General features: G+C 46.1%; 4 non-coding genes across 4 annotated transcripts; all 4 read left to right on the top strand.

Annotated features, from left to right (window-relative positions):
• The first annotated feature begins 8,681 nt into the window (after positions 1-8,681).
• TRNAR-CCG (transfer RNA arginine (anticodon CCG)) lies at positions 8,682-8,754 on the top strand. The gene has a single exon. It is a non-coding gene; the product is annotated as a tRNA-Arg (tRNA).
• Positions 8,755-11,685: 2,931 nt separating this feature from the next.
• Positions 11,686-11,758, top strand: TRNAR-CCG (transfer RNA arginine (anticodon CCG)). Its single transcript has one exon. It is a non-coding gene; the product is annotated as a tRNA-Arg (tRNA).
• Positions 11,759-15,410: 3,652 nt separating this feature from the next.
• On the top strand, positions 15,411-15,483 carry TRNAR-CCG (transfer RNA arginine (anticodon CCG)). The gene has a single exon. It is a non-coding gene; the product is annotated as a tRNA-Arg (tRNA).
• A 3,754-nt stretch (positions 15,484-19,237) lies between these two features.
• TRNAR-CCG (transfer RNA arginine (anticodon CCG)) lies at positions 19,238-19,310 on the top strand. Its single transcript has one exon. It is a non-coding gene; the product is annotated as a tRNA-Arg (tRNA).
• Positions 19,311-20,157: the final 847 nt, after the last annotated feature.

The raw sequence follows: 20,157 nt of genomic DNA, 5'->3' as shown, positions 1-20,157 counted from the left end.
TCCCCGTGATCTAACATCCCCTATCCTTTTGATAGGGGATAAGATATTTAGCGTCGGAGTACCTCTTTAAAAAAATGTGTATCATACCTTTTCCCTTTCTCACATTGTGTGAGCTCCGGGCAGGAGAAAGTGGGCATTCCCCAGCAGGCGCGACATCACTGAAGCCTGCACAATGCAGCAGAATTCCGTTAAAAACAATAGGACTTTGCACTGACGGAATTTCCGCGTGGGATTCTTTTGCCAGATTCCGCTCCGAAATTCCTTCCACGTAAAAGCACAAATGAAAGTAAAAGATGAAAATTAGCTGCGTCCTTAAGGGGTTAAAGGGGTACTCCGCTGCTCAGCGTTTGGAACAAACTGTTCCGAACGTTGGAGCCGACACTGGGAGCTTGTGATGTCATAGCCCCGCCCCCTCATGACAGTGTCACGCCCCCTCCCATAGACTTGCATTGAGGGGGGTGGTGTGTGATGTCATGAGGGGTTGGGGCTATGACATCACAGCTCCAGCTGAGCAGCGGAGTACCCCTTTAAGGTACTACAAGATCTTTGCCTTTGTTACCACATAGACTCGCTGAGTGTCTGCAGCCAGCAGGAGCGAGCGTTGGCACGTACATCTCGCACGTGATATGATGTTGAACGAAGGTGCATGCGCAGAGGACCTCTGTGTCTTACACGCAGCGGGGCGGGGGGGGGGGGGGGGGCTTTGAGGTTGGTGGAGAGAGGCGTGGTGGCCCTGGAACACTGCGGACACCTGACTGTTGCTGACTGTCTTAAAAAAGATTTTTGGTGTGGCTGCATTACACATCAAGACAGCATACACCCCGCGTCACATACTTATATAGGCTGATTCCAAGTGACAGTTGCGCTTTAAAAGGCGAGGAGTGTAAACAAGAATGCAAACATTTTAATTGGCTGTATCCTCAAGGGGTTAACTAATCCCATAAGGGGACATTTATCAGCAATCTTACAATGATCTTACACAGCATTATACTGATTGGCGGCGTATACAGCCATACCTCCAGCAAGACTGTATACCGATGCAGGGGTCTTCAAATGTCCCCTGGCTGACATGAAAACCTATGGGCACCCGGTGATTGTGTTGCCCGTCTGCCAATGGGGTGACAGAGCCCCACAGGTCCCTTACATGCCACTCTCATGATTTGACTGCAGCGTGTAAGGGGTTAAAATGCCAGGATTGGAGGTACGTCTGTTCCTGTCAGTACGGACAGCCAAGCTTCTGCATTCTTGACATGGGTGACCCAAGCCGTTTGGCTAGGCTGTTGCCATAAGAAGGTGACGTCCTGACCTAATGCCCCTTAGTGACCAGATTCATTGTACAGATTGTGCAAAAACTGGCCGTCCCCTAATTATTCTACTCCATGATGCAGTTATTTATTTATTTATTTTTTATTATGTTTTTTTCCCCAAAAATGTGTGTATAAGTATAGGCATTTTTGTATTTGCTATTTGATCCTCTACGTTTTTCTCATTACAACTCGTGATTTGGGAGGGGAAAAAAAACTCCATAAAAGAATAGTAACATTCATGCTCACTTTTGTTTCCACATATAGAAGTCTATGGAAGGAAAAAAAAAAAAAAACATTTTCTTACCAGATAAATCATTAAAACCATACACCAGTATTTTGGGTAGACATTGGACCCTTTGTTAGTACAGTATTCGGTTCCACCAGCAGATGTCACCCGTGTTCCATGTGGACTGCACGTGAGATCTAGTAAAATAGTAATTTCTCTAGAAATCTATTAGTCAAATCATTGATAAAAAAAAATACACTTTTTTTCAGCTGCATGGCCTTTTTTGAATATTGACTATTTTTGGCCCTTTAAAAATAAAAAGTTACTTTGCTTTTTTATTTTGTTTTATTTTTTTATTTTTTCCTTTTTGGGCTACAGCATATGAGCAAATAAATGTAAATGAGACCAGGGCCAGGACAAGGTATTTTTTGGTGTTCTAGGCCAGTGCTTTACCAACTGTGGCCCTCAAAATGTTGCAAAACTACAACTCCCAGCATGCCCAGACAGGTGTTCCTGGGCTGAGAGCTGCACTACAGGACATAGACTGGGGGGAGGTGTTCTCAAATACTGATACAGAAGGTAAATGGGACATCTTTAAATCAACTCTAAATAACTATACAGCTAAATATATACCAAAGGGGAACAAATATAAACGATTAAAACTAAATCCTACATGGCTGACAAATGATTTTAAAAGAGCAATAAACAACAAAAAAATAGCTTTCAAAAAATACAAATCTGATGGGTCAGCTATAGCATTTAAACAGTACAAGGAGCTTAATAAAATCTGTAAAAATGTAATAAAAACAGCTAAAATTCAAAATTAGAGACAGGTGGCCAAAGAAAGCAAAACTAACCCTAAATATTTTTTAGATATATAAATGCAAAAAAAACAAGGACAGAGCATGTAGGACCCCTTAATAATGATAATGGGGAGGTTGTCACAGGCGATAAAGAGAAGGCGGAGTTACTGAATGGGTTCTTTAGTTCTGTATATACTAAGGAAGAAGGAGCTGACATTGGACAGGTCAGTGCTGGTAACACATCATGTAATGTACTGAACTGGCTTAATGTAGAGATGGTACAAGGTAAGTTAAGTGATATAAATGTAAGCAAAGCTCCAGGACCGGATGGACTACACCCAAGAGTTCTTAGAGAGGTAAGTTCAGTAATATCTGTACCCTTGTTCATGATATTTAGAGATTCTCTGGTGTCTGGTATTGTGCCAAGGGACTGGCGCAAGGCGAATGTGGTGCCAATCTTCAAGAAGGGCTCTAGGTCTTCCACAGGCAATTATAGACCGGTAAGTCTAACGTGCGTTGTGGGTAAATTGTTTGAAGGACTTATAAGGGATTACATACAGGAATACATAGGGGATAATAGTATTATAAGTGATAACCAGCATGGGTTTACTAAGGATAGAAGTTGTCAAACCAATCTAATTTGCTTTTATGAAGATGTGAGTAGAAGCCTTGACAGAGGAATGGCTGTGGATATAGAGGGGGGCTGTGGATATAGAGGGGGGCTGTGTATATAGAGGGGGGCTGTGGATATAGTGTTTCTGGATTTTGCTAAAGCTTTTGATACTGTCCCTCACAGACGTCTGACAGGTAAGTTAAGGTCTTTGGGTTTGGAAACTTTAGTTTGTAACTGGATTGAACATTGGCTCATGGATTGTACCCAGAGAGTGGTGGTCAATGATTCGTACTCTGATTGGTCCCCGGTAATTAGCGGTGTACCCCAAGGTTCAGTACTGGGCCCGCTGTTGTTTAATTTATTTATCAATGATATAGAGGATGGTATTAACAGCTCTGTTTCTATCTTTGCAGATGACACCAAGCTTTGTAGCACGGTACAGTCTATAGAGGATGTGTATATAGAGGGGGGGGCTGTGTATATAGAGGGGGGGCTGTGTATATAGAGGGGGGGCTGTGCAGTGGCGTTGCGACCCGGGTGCGGGGGGTGCGGCCCGCACCGGGTGACACCAACCTAATGGGGTGACACCAAGACGCTCCGCAGCACCCACCCCCCCATCTGTGCCCGACCGGCCTCCCATCCGTCAGCACCCCCTGCGGTGCGCCCGTCCGTCAGCAACCCCCCTCTTTCTCCTGCACTGTGCGCCCGTCCATCATCACACACCCCCCTCACCTTCACCAGCATTGTGCCCGGCCTCCGCTCCCACGTCTGCGCCGGCCTGACGTCACACCGCATGGCCGCGCAGGAGGACGTCAGTTACGTCACTCGCACGGCGCCCGGTGAGAAGGAGCGCTGCGATGGATGGGTGAGTGTGTGTGTGTGTCTGTCTCTATCTATGTTTGTGTATGTGACTGTGTGTGTGTATGAGACTCTGTGTGTGTGTGACTGTGTGACTCTGTGTGTGTGTGTGTGTGTGACTGTGTATGTGTGTGTCTGTGAGTGTCTCTCTGACTGTGTGTGTTTGTGTGTGTCTCTCTCTCTGTGTTGTATGTGTTTTTTGTGTGTGTGTGTGTGGGGGGGGGGGGGGGGGGGTGGTGGTGGTATAACCAGCAATCTATTGTGGGGAGACTTTGACCCATTGTGGGGAACCTGCAAGGGAACCTGCGGCCTAATGTGGGGAAACTACTACCAAGTGTGGGGAGTCTATGCTACCTTATGTGGGGAGTCTATGCTACCTTATGTGGGGAATCTGTGCTACCTAATGTGGGGAATCTGTGCTACCTAATGTGGGGAATCTGTGCTACCTAATGTGGGGAAATTGCTACCTAATGTGGGGTAACTGGTACCTACCTAATGTGGGGGAACTGGTACCAAATGTGGGGAATCTATGCTGCCTAATGTGGGGAATAGATGCTACCTAATGTGGGGAAACTGCGACCTACCTAATGCGGGGGAACTGCTGCCTACCTAATGCTCCCCCCCTGGCAGTAGTACCCTCATCATCCACCAGAAACACCCCCCCCCCCCAGCAGCACCTCCATCAGCAGATCCTGATGGTGGATGATGGCGGTGCTCCTGCCAGGAGGATGATCCTGCGGATGGATGATGGGGGTGATACTGCCAGGGGGGATGGCCAGAGTAGCACCCTCATCATCCTCCGGCAACACCCCCCGAGTAGTAGCACCCCCATCATCCACTAGCAACACCACCAATACCCCCCTCCCGTCGTAATAGCATCAGCTAACGGATGTTGAGGGGTGTTACTGCGGTTGTGGTATTATATTCAGAGGGTGCACTGTATGGCAACGTTATATTCAGAGGGCGCAGTTTGTGGTAGTATTATATTCAGAGGGCGCAGTTTGTGGTAGTATTATTAGAGATAAGCGAACTTACAGTAAATTCGATTCGTCACAAACTTCTCGGCTCGGCAGTTAATGACTTATTCTGCGTAAATTAGTTCAGCCTTCAGGTGCTCCGGTGGGCTGGAAAAGGTGGATACAGTCCTAGGAAAGAGTCTCCTAGGACTGTATCCACCTTTTCCAGCCCACGGGAGCACCTGAAAGCTGAACTAATTTATGCAGGAAAAGTCATCAACTGCCGAGCAGAGAAGTTTGTGACGAGTTGAATTTACTGTAGTTTGCTCATCTCTAAGTATTATATTCAGAGGGCGCAGTGGGTGGTAGTATTATATTCAGAGGGTACAGTATGTGGCGGTATTATATTCAGGGGTACAGTATGTGGCAGATTTATATTCAGGGGTACAGTAAGTGGCAGATTTATATTCACGGGTACAGTATGTGGCAGATTTATATTCAGGGGTACAGTATGTGGCAGATTTATATTCAGAGGGTACAGTATGTGGCAGATTTATATTCAGAGGGTACAGTATGTGGCAGATTTATATTCAGAGGGTACAGTATGTAGCAGATTTATATTCAGAGGGCGCAGTTTGTGGTAGTATTATATTCAGAGGGTACAGTATGTGGTAGTATTATATTCAGTGGGTACAGTGTGTGGCGGTATTATATTCAGGGGTACAGTATGTGGCAGATTTATATTCAGAGGGTACAGTATGTGTTGGTATTATATTCAGAATGTACAGTGTGTGGTAGTATTATATTCAGTGGGTATGGTGTATGGAAGGTTTATAATCAAAGAGTATAGTGTATAGTAGTATTATATTTAGAGGATACAGTGTCTGGCAGGTTTATAATAATAATTGTTTTCATATAGAGGATGAGAATGCGCTGACATAGTGAGGAGACGTCTGGGCATCACATTCTGCAGAGAGAAGTTTTAGCTGGAACAAGTCCTGGCGGTATGTACCATCTGAATTAGATAAGGGAAGACTATAGAGAAGACGTCACCTGTAATCACTGATATCATTGTACATTCTCCTCTCTACATCAGAGCTGTAGTCACTTGTCATTTCTACAGTTAGGTCAGTGAAACTACAACTCCCAGCATAACCTCACCACTGCTCAAAGGGGTACTCTACTGGAAAACATTTTTTTTAATCAGCTGGTGCTACAAAGTTAAACAGATTTGTAAATTACTTCTATTTAAAAATCTTAATCCTTCCAGTACTTATTAGCTGCTGTATAAGCGATTCACAGGAAGTTATTTTCCTTTTTAATTTATTTTCTGTCTGACCACAGTGCTCTGTGCTGACACCTCTGTCCATGTCAAGAACTGTCCATAGTAGGAGCAAATCCCCATAGCAAACCTCTCCTGCTCTGGACAGTTCCTGACATGGACAGAGGTGTCAGCAAATAGCACTGTGGTCAGACTGGAAAGAACTGCACAACTTCCTGTGGAGCATACACCAGCTTATAAGTACTGTAAGTATTAAGATTTTAAATAGAAGTAATTTAAAAATCTGTTTAACTTTCTGGCACCAGTTGATATAAAAGTAAATGTTTTCCAGTGGAGTACCCCTTTAAGTAATTCTGGGAGCTGTATATTTAAATGGTGAAAACTTCTTTAACACTTTCCTATTCTGTGGAAACTGGTATATCTGATTATTATACTGGAATTTCTCACAATGCGCTACAACAGTGGTGTCTGTCACAACAGGCTAAAAACTTACTGAGGGGGTAGGTATGGGGGTGACACCATTTTCTACCGCACCGGGTGACACCAACCCTAGCAATGCCACTGGGGCTGTGTATATAGAGGGGGGTACAGTCTATAGAGGAGGTGTATAGGTTACAAGATGACTTGGATAGACTAAGTGTCTGGGCATCCACTTGGCAAATGAGGTTCAATGTGGCTAAATGTAAAGTTATGCATCTGGGTACTAATAACCTGCATGCATCGTATGTCTTAGGGGGGATTAAACTGTCAGAGTCACTGGTAGAGAAGGATCTGGGTGTACTTGTAGATCACAGACTACAGAATAGCATGCAATGTCCGGCTGCTGCTTCCAAAGCCGGCAGGATATTGTCATGTATCAAAAGAGGCATGGACTCAAGGGACAGGGACATAATACTCCCCCTTTATAAAGCATTGGTACGGCCTTACCTGGAATATGCTGTTCAGTTTTGGGCACCTGTCCATAAAAGGGACACTGCGGAGTTGGAAAGGGTGCAGAGACGCGCGACTAAACTAATATGGGGCATGGAACATCTTAGCTATGAGGAGCGATTAAAGGAGTTACAATTGTTTAGTCTTGAGAAGAGACGTTTAAGGGGGGATATGATAAACGTATATAAGTATATAAATGGCCCATACAAAAAATATGGAGAAAAACTGTTCCAGGTTAAACCCCCCCCAAAGGACGAGGGGGCACTCCCTCCATCTGGAGAAGAAAAAGTTTAGTCTCAAGGGGCGACACGCCTTCTTTACCGTGAGGACTGTGAATTTATGGAACGGTCTACCTCAGGAACTGGTCACAGCAGGAAAAATTAACAGCTTTAAAACAGGATTAGATACATTCCTGGAACAAAATAACATTAATGCTTATGAAGAAATATAAAATCCCATCCCTTCCCCAATATGGCGCCACACCCCTACCCTTCAATTCCCTGGTTGAACTTGATGGACGTATGTCTTTTTTCAACCGTACTAACTATGTAACTATGTGTTGGCTGTCCAGGCATTTTGGGAGTTGTAGTTTTGCAACATCTGGAGACACAGATTGGAGACCTCTGATTTAGACAGCAAAGTAAAATCCCCCCACTCCCAGCTGTTGGACCCCCCATGATCAGACACTTATCCCCTTATCCTGTGAACATGGATTAAGGTGTTTTTTCATTGCACCACCCTTTAAGAAAAATTTCTATGTAGGATTAGCTTTAAATAATTGTCTGCAAGAGCAGTCAGGAAGATGATGGAAAGCCGTTTACTTCTAACAACATTGGCCCTCGTTTACTAAGCTAAAACACACTCGTTTTTGTCGGGTTAGTTATTTTGGTGCATAGTGGCCCTCATTTACTATTGTCTGGGCCAGAATTTGTGCCAGGATTTGCACCAGAATAGAACCCCCATCCCCCCCCCCCCCGACTAACTCTCCATTTTGGTAAGAAAATCCAAAAAAAGGGGTTTGGCCGACGTGAAAAGGGGGCGTGTTCACCGAAAAGGGGAGTGTTGCCGACATTTTCACAAAAACCCAACATATTTACTAAGGTTTCCACAGAATATTTGGTGGATTTAAGCTGAGGAAAACCCTACAGATCAGAGCAGGTTTAAAAAAAGTAAAATGTAGGGAAAGTGGAAAATGTAGGGAAACCTTAGTAAACCCAACCTATTTACTATAGAATTCACAGAAAATCCTCTGAATAAATGGCTGGAAATTTCCACTTAGAAAAAGCTGGTCAGAAAATGTTTCCGACTTGTAAATCTGTGATCCCCATAGTAAATAGAGAGGAATCCTACAAGTCTGAAACAACATTTCCCACTAGTAAAAACCCAACACTCTGAGGCACAATGACTGCATCATTGCCAGTAAGTGGTGACAGTTAAAGGGGAACTCCACTGCTCAGCGTTTGGAAAAAAATGTTGAGAACGCTGGAGCCGGGAGCTTGTGACGTCTTAGCCCCACCCCTTCCCATAGACTTACATTGAGGGGGTGGGGCTTGACATCATGAGGGGCGGGGCTAAGACATCACGAGCTCCCGACTCCAGTGTTCGGACTGTTTTTCCCAAATGCTGAGGAGCGGAGTACCCCTTTAATGATAAAAGATGCCTGTGGGAGGAACATGTTCAGTGCCCATGTTCAGTTAATGAGAATAGGCCCAGTGGCCTAATGGATAAGGCATCAGCCTCCGGAGCTGGGGATTGTGGGTTCAAGTCCCACCTGGGTCGTCCTGTTTTAAAGTGTTTATTAGTGTGTCCAGAGTCCTAGTATATACATCATGATCCTGATTCTACAAATTCAATTTCAGAATTCTAAGACATACAGGTGAAACTCGAAAAATTAGAATATTGGCAAAAGTCCATTGTATTTCAGTGGTGAAAAACGTATCCCCTTAGGATAGGGGATAAGTTTCAGATAGCGGGGGGATCTCTCCGCACAGGGCCCCGGTTTGCTGACCACTGCACAAAGCGGCGTCTGACATGCCCCCCTCAATACATCGGTATGGCAGAGCCGGAGATTGCCGAAGGTGGTCAACACCCCCCCTTCCCGCGGGCTTTTAAAAGGAAAGGAAGCTCCAAAATCTCCTGGTAGACGGATGCATTAACCCTGAACTTAATTAAGCACAATGGCCGGCATTTATCATTGTAGGTGTAAGTGAAGCATTTATCATTGTAGGTGTAAGTGAAGCATTTATCATTGTAGGTGTAAGTGAAGCATTTATCATTGTAGGTGTAAGTGAAGCATTTATCATTGTAGGTGTAAGTGAAGCATTTTTCTACACTTTTTTTTGTGTGCTGGTAATGTGTAGCAGCACCAGATATATTAAATGGTCACAGAGCATATGATACATTTTGTGCAGGTCACATTTTCAAATTTCTCTCTTCACATACACCAAAAAGCAAAGCTAAGTCTGGGCTGGTGTAGTTTTAGAGACTTTTCAGTGGCTTTGCGCCTTTTTTGCGCCATTTCACAAAAAGGCACAGTTGATAAAACCCTTCCATATGTATTGCCAAAATAAGTGGATTGCAACTCAAAATCAGCAGAAGTGTGTAAACCAAAATGTCCAAAAAAGGCGCAAATAAACCCTGCTTGCGCCTTTTTTGCGCTTTTTCTAGACACAAAAACTGTCTAAAGACAATGATAATTGTTGGCCATAGGACGACTATTCGTCCATATATTCACAAAATATGGCCCTTGCCACTCATCACTACTGGTGATTGTGGGTTTGAGTCCCACCTGGTCGTTCAACTTTAGGGTAAGGTCACACGTAGCGCATCTGCAGGGTATTTAATGCTGCGGACTGACTGCCCCTAGAGTTCAGCCTCCTACTTTGCCTGTGTAGCAGCAATACACCAGTACAAGCAGACACAGACTGAGCTGCGAGTCTTCGCAACAGACATCACAGCTGCTCAGCCTAGCCTAGGGGGCAACTGTGATGTCTGATTACACTGTGCAGGCACACAAGCATCTCACGGATCGCTCTGGGTCTGTTCATAGCAGCATATTGCTGCCATGAGCAGCGGGACACCCAGGCAAAGTAGCAGCCTGCCCCAAGGGCGGTCAGTAGTGCATCCGCAGGGTCAAATACGCTGCAGATGAGCTATGTGTGACCTTAAAGTGTTTGCTGGTGTGTCCAGAGTCTTAGTAAATATAATGTAAATAATACTCTATATCGGTGTTTCCCAAACTATGAGCCACCAGCTGTCCTGCCTCGATCAGTGATTGGTGAGTGGCTCTTGTCAGCTTCCTCACCTGTAGATGCTGCGGTCTGCAGCTCGGCGGAAGGCAGTGGCACCGGCCGCAGACAGAGCGCTTGCTACAAGGGAGCAGAGAAAGGTGAATTAAAGGGATACTCCGCTGCTCAGCATTTGGAACAAACTGTTCCGAACGCTAGAGCCAGAGCCGGGAGCTTGTGAAGTCATAGCCCCGGCCCCTCATGCCATCACACATCGCCCCCTCAATGCAAGTCTATGGAAGGGGGCATGACAGCCGTCACGCCCCCTCCCATAGACTTGCATTGAGGGGGCGGGGTGTGATGTAATGAGAAGGCGGGGCTATGACGTCACGAGTTCCCGGCTCCAGCGTTCGGAACAGTTTGTTCCAAATGCTGAGCAGCGGAGTATCCCTTTAAGGAAGACTGCGGCCAGTACTAGAATAAAATAACAAATTCCACCAGACAACCCCTTTTAAAGTAGATATCTCATGGATAAAAACCTTATAGGATAGGGGATATCTTCATGGGAGAGCCCGAAGATAGCCGAATGGCTCTCCCATAGAGATATATATATATATATATATATATATATATATATATAGATGGGATAGATATAGGGGGCGGGGGTCGTGATGCCCCGCTCCATGAAAGAGCCGGGGCTCCATACAGAGGATCGAGAGGGCACAGCACTCGGAACCCACGCGATCTAAAACTTAAAGGGGTACTCCGGCGCTTAGACATCTTATCCCCTATCCAAAGGATAGGGGATAAGATGCCTGATCACTGGGGACCCCCATGATCTTGCACGCAGCACCCCGTTAAAATCAGTCCCCAGAGCGTGTTCGCTCCGGGTCTGATTACTGTCAATCACGGGGCCGGAGCGTTGTGATGTCACAGCTCTGCCCCGTGTGATGTCACGCTCCGCCCCCCTCAATGCAAGCCTATGGGAGGGGGTGTGACAGCTGTCACGCCCCCTCACATAGGCTTGCATTGAGTGGGCGGAGCGTGACGTCATACAGGGCGGAGCCTTTACGTTCCGCTCCAGCCCTGTGATCTGGGGACTGATTTTAACGGGGTGCTGCGTGCAAGATCATGGGGGTCCCCAGCAGCAGGACCCCCGCAATCAGGCATCTTATCCCCTATCCTTTGGATAGGGGATAAGATGTCTATGCGCTGGAGTACCCCTTTAAGTTTTCCATGAGCCTTCTCCTTTAAGGCTTCTATAGTCATCCACATTACCCATAGGTGATGACATAAATTTGGTAATGATGTTATACAGAATGTAATAAAATATGTCCTGGTGTATGTTACCATGATACATTTATGTTAAAAATACATTTCTGGGTCTTTTCTTTTGATTTGTATTGACATGAACATTTATCTTCAAAACGATTTTACTTAGAAGAGCAGCAGTAAACGTGTTAGGAAACAGCTAAAGAATACAGGCCCAGTGGCCTAATGGATAAGGCATCAGCCTCCGGAGCTGGGGATTGTGGGTTCGAGTCCCACCTGGGTCGTTCAGTTTTAAAATGTACTGGTGTGTAAAAAGTCCTATTATATACATCACAAGCCTGATTCTACAAATTCAATATCAAAAGATCCCGAGACATATCATGAAAAACTAGTGAATTTGTGATAAACTGGGACCAGTTCAACACCGAGAATGTTGGGGTTTTATAAATGTACATAGCAAGTAAGATTCCCCTTGAGCGATGTGGAATGGGCTGGATGTGTAACTCAAAGGGGTACTCGGCTGCTCAGCGTTTGGATCAAACTGTTCCGAACGCAGCTCGTGATGTCATAGCACCGCCCCCTCATGGCGTCACACCACGCCTCCTCAATGCAAGTCTCACTCAGCCGTCACACTCCCTCCCATAGACTTGCATTGAGGGGGGCTGTGATGTCATGAGGGGGCGGGGCTATGACATCACAAGCTGCTGGCTCCAGCATTCAGAACAGTTTGTTCCAAACACTGAACAGCGGAGTACCCCTTCAACAAAGGTGGAGGGGGGAGTTAACCCAATTTAAAGCGGTTGTCTCATTTACTTAAAAAAAAAATATCCCCCAGAATGCCATTGTTAACCCATTAAGGATAATGGACTGGAACGTATGTCTTGATGCGCTGGCACTTAACGCCCTGGGATGTACATTTATGTTCTGTACATGAAGTGAGTTCAGGAAATCAGCAATCGTGCTGATGTCCACCATTAACCCCTCAGATGCTGTGATCAATACCAATCAAGGTATCTGCGTCATCAGCGTTGCTGCACGTGACTGATCTGACCACTTGTGGCAAAATCGCAGGGAATCGAACAGTCAGAATTTCCGTCAGGTCCCCTCGTTGATCTGCTGCTCTGGTTTGCCTTATAATAGACCAGAGCAATAGATCACCGATGTTACTGATCAGTGCTATGCATATGCATAGTACTGATCAGTAATAGCAATCTAATGTTTGCTTTGTAAAGTCCCCTATTGGGGAAAATATAAAGTTTTGCTGCAGTATAGCCGCGTGCGTAACTGGTCAAAAAAAGTCTAAAATGTTTGCTTTTTGGTCACATCACCTCACAGAAAAATGTAATAAAAGTGATCAAAAAGTCACGTATGCGCAAAAGTGGTACTGATAAAAACTACAGATCACTGTGCAAAACATGAGCCCTCATACAGCCCCGGATGTGGATAAATGGAAAAGTTATAGGGGTCAGAATAGAGCCAAGAAGGAAAATAACAAAAATACAAAAACAAAATTGGCTTGGTCCTTAAAGGGGTACTCCGCCCCTGGACATCATATCACCTGTCCAAAGGATAGGGGATAAGATGTCTGATCATGCGGTTCCCACTGCTGGGGACCCCCGCAATCTCTCCTGCAGCACCCACTTCAAAGATCGCTCCATGCTGATGACTCACAATACAGGGCCCCCCTCCCATAAGCTTGCATTGAGGGGGTGGGGCGTGATGTCACAAGGGGGGCGTGGCCATGACGTCACAATACTCTGGCGCCTATATCGTGAGTCATCAGCATGGAGTGATCTTCGCTCCGTGCAGCTGATGACATGTGGGAGCTGCAGGAGAGATTGGATAGGGGATAAGATGTCTAGGGGCGGAGTACCCCTTTCAGGCCAAAATGGGCTGGGATCTTGGGGTTAAAACAATATACCTTGACTAACCTACCACTGTGTCCCAAGTGCCACTGGAATTGCTGCCCTGTGGTCCAGGCCTGGTATTCTTTCTGCTTCAAGGGGTTAACAAGTACTCTGAACTAAAGTTCTGAACCCAAGTGACCTACGTGAATAGATGAAAACCCCAGGTGAAGTATGAAACCTACAGAGTCTAATTGCCTTTACAGGAGCATAGTAGGAAGATGGCAGGTGTTCCATGAGGTGGGCAACTCATATCAGCCTCCTGCTGGCAAAGGGTAAACCCTACTTGAGCTTTCCCTACCAGCTTACCTAACTCTTGGTTTAGTCAACACGCTAGAATTTTTGGCAAGGATTTTGAAGTTAATGCAAGTAAGTGAGATGGGTCGGTAAATAGGGTTCAGGGATCATCGAGATCACTGCCAAAAGAGAGGAAGGGTTGGAAGTAGTAGTTGCAGAGCTGGGCGGTATGACCAAAAATGTGTATCACAGTATTTTTGTAAGTTATGGCGGTTCCACGGTATTTAATGGTATTTCCCCCCCCCCCCCAATCATGTGACCCATGGGCGTTGATTCTCTCCCCCCGCCCCCCCTGTTTATCAGCCCAGTGCTGCGCGCTGTCCCCCACATCGGGGAACTAATCATATGTCACCCGCGAGCGCTGCTTCTCTCCGCCCCACAAATAATTATTAGCTGCTGTACTGTACTATCCTGTGCGCGGGCTGCAAAAATAAACAAAATGAACTTTAACTCACCTTCCAACATTCACCATTACTGGCCTCACGGTCCCTCCGCTGCGGTCCTGGGGATGGGAACATCACAGAGCCATCAGCCTATTACCGGCCGCAGCGATGTCCCCCCTCGGCCGGTGATAGGCTGAGCGCACTGTCATGTAAGAAGCTCAGGCCGGCTCCTTACATGACAGTGGGCTCAGCCTATCACCGGCCGAAGTGGAACATCCCATCCCCAGGACCGCAGTGGAGAGACCGTGAGGCCGGTAACGGGGAACGTTGGAAGATGAGTTAAAGTTTATTTTGTTTATTTTTTGCAGCCCGGGCACAGGATAGTACAGTACAGCGCAGCGGCTGATAATTATTTGTGGGGGGTGGGGTGGGTGGGGGAGAAGCAGCACTCGCGGGTGACATCTGATTAGTTACAGCGCAGCGTTGGGCTGATAATTCATTGCGGAGGGGAAGAGAAGCAGAACAGCAGCGGGTCACATATGATTAGGGACAGCCCGCTGCGGCTGATAATTCATTCATTCGAGGGGGGGGGGGAGGTCGGGTGTCCATCCGGTATTGGGGTATGGGAAAAATTAAGATCGTGCAGGAAAAAAAAATCGGTATTCGGTAAGAATCGGTATACTGCCCAGCACTAAGTAGTAGGTGTATTTTTTAAAAACCTAGTAGGATAGGGGATAAGGATAAAGGTATAGATTTTATAGTGCTTGGCACTCAAACCATCTGTGCCCGTCCAGGCTGATGGCTTAAAAACAAAAAACCTGGACTTAACTCCAGCAGCTCCCCCGGTGCCTTACCTCTGGTGTTGCTGCCCTGGTCTCCACTGCAATCTTCTTCCTAGTTGTCGGGCCCAATACATCACACTGATGATCAACCAATCACTGGCTGAGGCGGGACACTGCTGTGGTCTGTGATTAGCTGAGCTACAGTCTGACTTGTCGATCCCCGGCAATCAGGAAGAGGATAGTGGAGGCATGACAGAGATACCGGAGAGCAGTGACAGGTAAGGGCAGTTTTTTTTTAAATCTAACAATGGATAACCCCTTTAAGGGTCTTGATGGCATTAGTAACATTAGTGTCTATGAGAGCATGGAGTAGAAGTGGAATATTTACATTGTTTAGGAATAGTGTTGAGCGCGAATATTCGAAATGCATATTTTTTACCGCAAATATTGGCACTTTGCAATTTCTGGGAAGCTTCCTGAATGCATCTCCACATCTCTTATGTTCCCCTTTGTCTTCACAACTATTTTCATAATGATAGCTTATAATGACCAAGCAATGTCTAAAGTACAGGCTCAGTGGCCTAATGGATAAGGCATCAGCCTCCGGAGCTGGGGATTGTGGGTTCAAGTCCCACCTGGGTCGGTCATTTTAAAGTGTCATGGTGTGTCCAGAGTCCTAGTAAGCAATACTTTATATCAGTCCACAGTAAGCAAAGAAGAAATGGAGCACTCGCCAGGTCTTGAAGGACCATTCAAGCTTCTTTATTTAATCTTGCTTGACAACACATAAACACAAAAGGGCCTGACAAAGTGCTACGCGTGCGAATATGGACCACCGCCCTTATCCTCTCCCCCACCTGTTTGTACTGTCCGCTCTCCCTTTCGTGTTTATGTGAAGATGAAATAAAGAAGCTTGAATGGTCCTTCAAGACCTGGTGAGTGCTCCATTTCTTCTTTGCTTATTGTGGACTTGCCATTACACTTACCTGATGTGAGCATCGGGAAGGTCTGACAGAGTGCAGCGTTAGCGGTTTAGTGGATGGCTACACAGCAGTGCCAGGCACCTTTGTGTTTAAGGACTGTACTCTATATCAGTGTTTCCCAAACATTCCTGGACAGTGAAAGAAGGCTCCCTGTTTGAGGACAAAATTTATAATTTTTGCTTTTTTTTCCTCCTCGCCTTTTATTTTTCCATTGACAGACCCATTTGAGGGCTTGCTTTTTGCGGGACCAAGTTTTTTTTTTTGTGGTGTTGGAAAGAATGCAATTTTGAAACTTTTGGGTGGTTTTGTTGTTACACAGGGCACAGTAAAACTGAAATGCAATCTTTATTCTGTGGGTCAATACAATTAAAATGTTACCTAAATTTACATAGATTTCCTAAGATTGTACTAACTTTTTGACTTGTAAGTATGCTTTTATATATTTTTTAGAACTTTTTTTTATCATTTATCTTACACTTTTAACTATGATATGCAATCATTAGATTGCTATGTACTGTTCAGTACTATGTACAAACATAGTAATGTTTAGTTCTATTAGCGATTTTCTTGTACAACCTGCCTAGACAGCCTGCACAGGAAGATTGGTTATCCTGTAGCACAGAGGAGTGTAAGAGACCTCTGGCCACTGCCTAGACCGCAATCACACTGGGGGGGTCCAATGAGCCTATACCTCCATTTTCCCTTTATACACAGTGATTGGCATAGGTCACTGCATTTAAAGGGTTAAAGGAGTACTGCAGCCATAGATAATTTATGCCCTATATATGGGAGAAGCGGCGATGCATGAACAATGCATCTCCGCCTCTACAATAGAGATACATGGAGGGGGGTGTCGGCCGTGGCATTATGCTGCGGTCCACACGCCTCCTGCAAGGGAAGAGCCATGGCAAAGCCGGGGCCCCGTACAGGAAATCCAGGGGGGGTTGGGGGGTACTAAGAGGGGTTGGGGAGACTAAGAGGAAGGAGAAGTTTTTGTTATTTTATTAGGCAGGCGAAGGACAATAATAAAATACAAAATTCCCTCACTCTCTCCCGTCCTTTGCTTTCCCTCCCTAATCTTTACAGGGTTTTGCATTCCTATGGCATAGTGTCGGGTTAGAAAGTCAATTTCTCTAAAACTTAAACGATGCCCTTGAACCTCCCTCCGTCTTTCCTCTTCTTCGTGCAGACTACTCTTTTAAATGGTCTTCCTCTTCTACTAAATACTTAGGTGTGTTGCTTACTCCCCACTATTCTTTGCTTTCTGCCGATAACTTTCCTCCTCTCTTTCGGGATCTTCAGGCCCTTTTGGAGAAATGGTGATCTCACTACATCTCATTCTTTGGCTGTATGGCGGCGGTTAAGATGACTATTCTTCCCAAATTGATGTATTTTTTTGAGACTTTACCCGTCCGTGTTCCCCTGTCTGCTCTCTGTTCTTTCCAGTCTGCTGTTTTCCGTTTTATTTGGGATGACAGACGGCACCATCTACCCATGTCTGTGATGATGGCTGGTCGGTCGTCTGGTGGGCTGGCGGTACCTGATTTCACTAAATATTATTGTGCTGCTCACTTACGCCAGCTGGCCGCCTGGTCCACTTATCAAGCTTACAGCAGATGGATGTAACTGGAAAAATTGTTGTTAGCCCCGGTATACCCGAACACTCTCCTTTGGTCTTCTCTTCCTTCTCCTGTTCCCTTAGGTCCCCTCCTAGGTCCTGTGTCCTTTTCTCGCTTTGTTTCGGTGTATTGTTCTAGGAAGTTTCATCTTTCCTCTTCCTCCTCCCCTCTTCAATCTTTTCTCTATCATCCTGACTTTCTGCCTGGCCTGTCCTCGAGTATGGTGGGGGAGTGGTGTTCCAGGGGTCTTTTTTGTTGGACGGATGTTGTGGATCCTCGCTCTCGTTCTCTCTTACCCTTTGACCAATTGGTATTTAGGAATGGCCTTCCCTCGTCCCAACAACTTCACTATCTACAGCGTAGTCATTTTATGTTCTATAAACTGGGTTCCATGGTGGTTTCCTTGCTAACGGGCTTTGAACGACTGTGCCGTGGTGGACCACAGAAAAAGGTCTCCTTTCAAATATTTATTCCATCCTCAATGCTCCTCCTGACGATACTGCTCCGACCCACTGTTATATGAGTCGCTAGGAGGAGGTCCTGAACGCCAACATTACACTCCCGCAATGGGAAATAATCTGGGAGAGGGCTTCCAAAGCTTCTATTTGCACCGTCTATAAGGAAACTCAGTATAAACTGCACATGGGCTGGTATCACACGCCGGAATTGCTTAATAGATTGTACCCATCTATCCCCCTCAATGTTGGCGGTGTGGAGTGGGCTTAGGGTCTGTCTTTCACATATTTTGGTCTTGCCCTCGCATTCTGCCGTATTGGAAGATGGTGCAACATTTTATTAGTGCGGAGCTGGGGATCTTGGTCCCCCTTAATCCTTTAATATATTTCTTACATCTTTCCCATGGAGCCTTGACAATGTGTCCCTTCCGCCTCTTTATGCATATAGTATTAGCTCCTAAGATAGCTAAATGCTGGAAAAGGCCTACCCCCCGCCCCCCCCCCCCCTCGTATGACGACCTTATTGCCATATTACAGAGATCTGTTCTCTTGAATCACTTACTGCTTCTTTGAACAATTCTGTGCCACGGTTTCTTTCTGTGTGGGAACCCTGGGACCGCTTCTCTGCCCAGCAACCCCCTTAATCTGTTCTCTTTCCCTGACTCTCCTTTTTTTTTCCCTCCCTTTGTTTTCCTAATTGTTTCTTCCCCCCATATGTTGTCTTTGTGGTTTGTGTTTTTGTGGTATTGTTCAGTGCTTTGTTTCTGGAGGCCCTGTGTGGTTTCCTTACTTTCTATTGCCCCGCTGAAGTCTAGCCACCCGACTTTTCTCTTTTTGAGGCCTGCTTTAGGGTATGTTCACACTGCGGAATCCCCGCAGACGTCCGCACAGTGAACATTACCATCAGTGTGAATGGGTCTTCCACGCGACCTGTTCACACTGCGGAATTTCAGCGGCAGACAATTCCACCGCTGAAATTGTTCCGCGCAAAGAAAGAACATGTTCATTCTTTGCGCGGAAGTCCCCGAGAACTGCATAGCCGTCAATGGTGACGGCGCAGTGCTGCGTGGTCCTACCGCCGCCGCCGGCTGCCAGTCTGAATCTCTGCTCTCTTAATTCTGCGAGCCGAGATTCCGTTCACTCTCTGTAGTGTGAACATACCCTTAGGGTATGTTCACACTACAGAGTGTAAACGGAATCTCTGCTCGCAGAATTCCGCGAGCGGAGATTCAGACTGGCAGCCGACGGCGGCGATAGGACCGCGCGACCCTGAGCCGTCACTATTGACGGCTATGCAGTGCTTGCAGACTTCCGCGCAAAGAATGAACATTCAGAGAATAGGCCCAGTGGCCTAATGGATAAGGCATCAGCCTCCGGAGCTGGGGATTGTGGGTTCAAGTCCCACCTGGGTCGCTCAATTTTGAGGTGTCTCTCTGGTGTGTCCAGAGTCCTAGAATTCTTAGGCATATTCTGAAAATCATGAGAAAGTAAAACAATATCTGATCATATGTAGCCAAAACCATCATTAAACTTAGGTTTAAATATCATGCGAGTTGATACAAGTTTATCTGACGCATTTACTATGGTTTGTAATTTTGCTCATAACATGATAGGATTATATGAAACATAATCTACGGGCCTGTCCACACTAAAGAATTTCTGCAAGGAAATTTAAAGGGGTACTCCAGCTCTAAGACGTCTTATCCCCTATCCAAAGGATAGCGGATAAGAAGCCTGATCACCAGGGTCCCGCCGTGTGTTCACTCTAGGTTTGATTACTGGCGGTCACAGCCCCGCCCCCGTGTAACGTCACACTCCACCCCCACAATGCAAGCCTATGGGAGGGGGCATGGTGTCACACGGGGCGGGGCCGTGACGTCACAATGCTCCGGCCCCCGTGATCGCCAGTAATCAGACCCGGAGCAAACATGCTCCGGGACTGATTATAACAGGGTGCTGCGTGCAAGATTATGGGGGTCCCCAGCGGCGGGACCCCCACGATCAGGCATCTTATCCCTATTCTTTGGATAGGGGATAAGATGTCTTAGCACCGGAGTACCCCTCTAATGCAGATTCAGCTTGCAGCAGACTGAACCCCAAAGTGTTAACTAGGTTTTTTACTGTCTTAGAGAAGGCACTCAATGGTTTTGAGAGAGGCATTGGTGATATATGGCTTGAAGGATCTGGTTGTAACTCCGGTTGGCCCCATAGCCCTCATCATCTACAGCAGGGGTCTCAAACTGTAGCCCTCCAGATGTTG

The sequence above is a fragment of the Hyla sarda genome, chromosome 10 (genome assembly GCF_029499605.1).
Source record: "Hyla sarda isolate aHylSar1 chromosome 10, aHylSar1.hap1, whole genome shotgun sequence".
Lineage (NCBI taxonomy): Eukaryota > Metazoa > Chordata > Amphibia > Anura > Hylidae > Hyla > Hyla sarda.
The sequence above is the reverse complement of the archived record's forward strand: the minus strand, read 5'-3'. Positions and strand labels throughout refer to the sequence as shown.